Source organism: Mastomys coucha, unplaced genomic scaffold (assembly GCF_008632895.1).
Source record: "Mastomys coucha isolate ucsf_1 unplaced genomic scaffold, UCSF_Mcou_1 pScaffold21, whole genome shotgun sequence".
In the NCBI taxonomy this organism is placed as follows: domain Eukaryota; kingdom Metazoa; phylum Chordata; class Mammalia; order Rodentia; family Muridae; genus Mastomys; species Mastomys coucha.
In genome coordinates, this window is record NW_022196904.1 from 137,156,938 (window position 1) to 137,157,260 (window position 323).

Sequence of the window (323 nt, forward strand, 5' to 3'; positions counted from 1 at the left end):
CTGTTAACCCCTGAACCATCTCTCCAGCCCTGTTTTGCTTTTCTTTCTTTCTTTTTTGTTTGTTTGTTTGTTTGTTTTTCGAGGGTTTCTCTGTATAGTCCTAGCTGTCCTGGAACTCACTCTGTAGACCAGGCTGATCTCAGACTCAGAAATCCACCTGCCTCGCCGGGTGGTGGTGGCGCATGCCTTTAATCCCAGTACTTGGGAGGCAGAGGCAGGCGGATTTCTAAATTCGAGGCCAGCCAGGTCTACAGAATGAGTTCCAGGACAGCCAAGGCTATACAGAGAAATCCTGTCTTGAAAAAAAACCAAAAAAAAAAAAA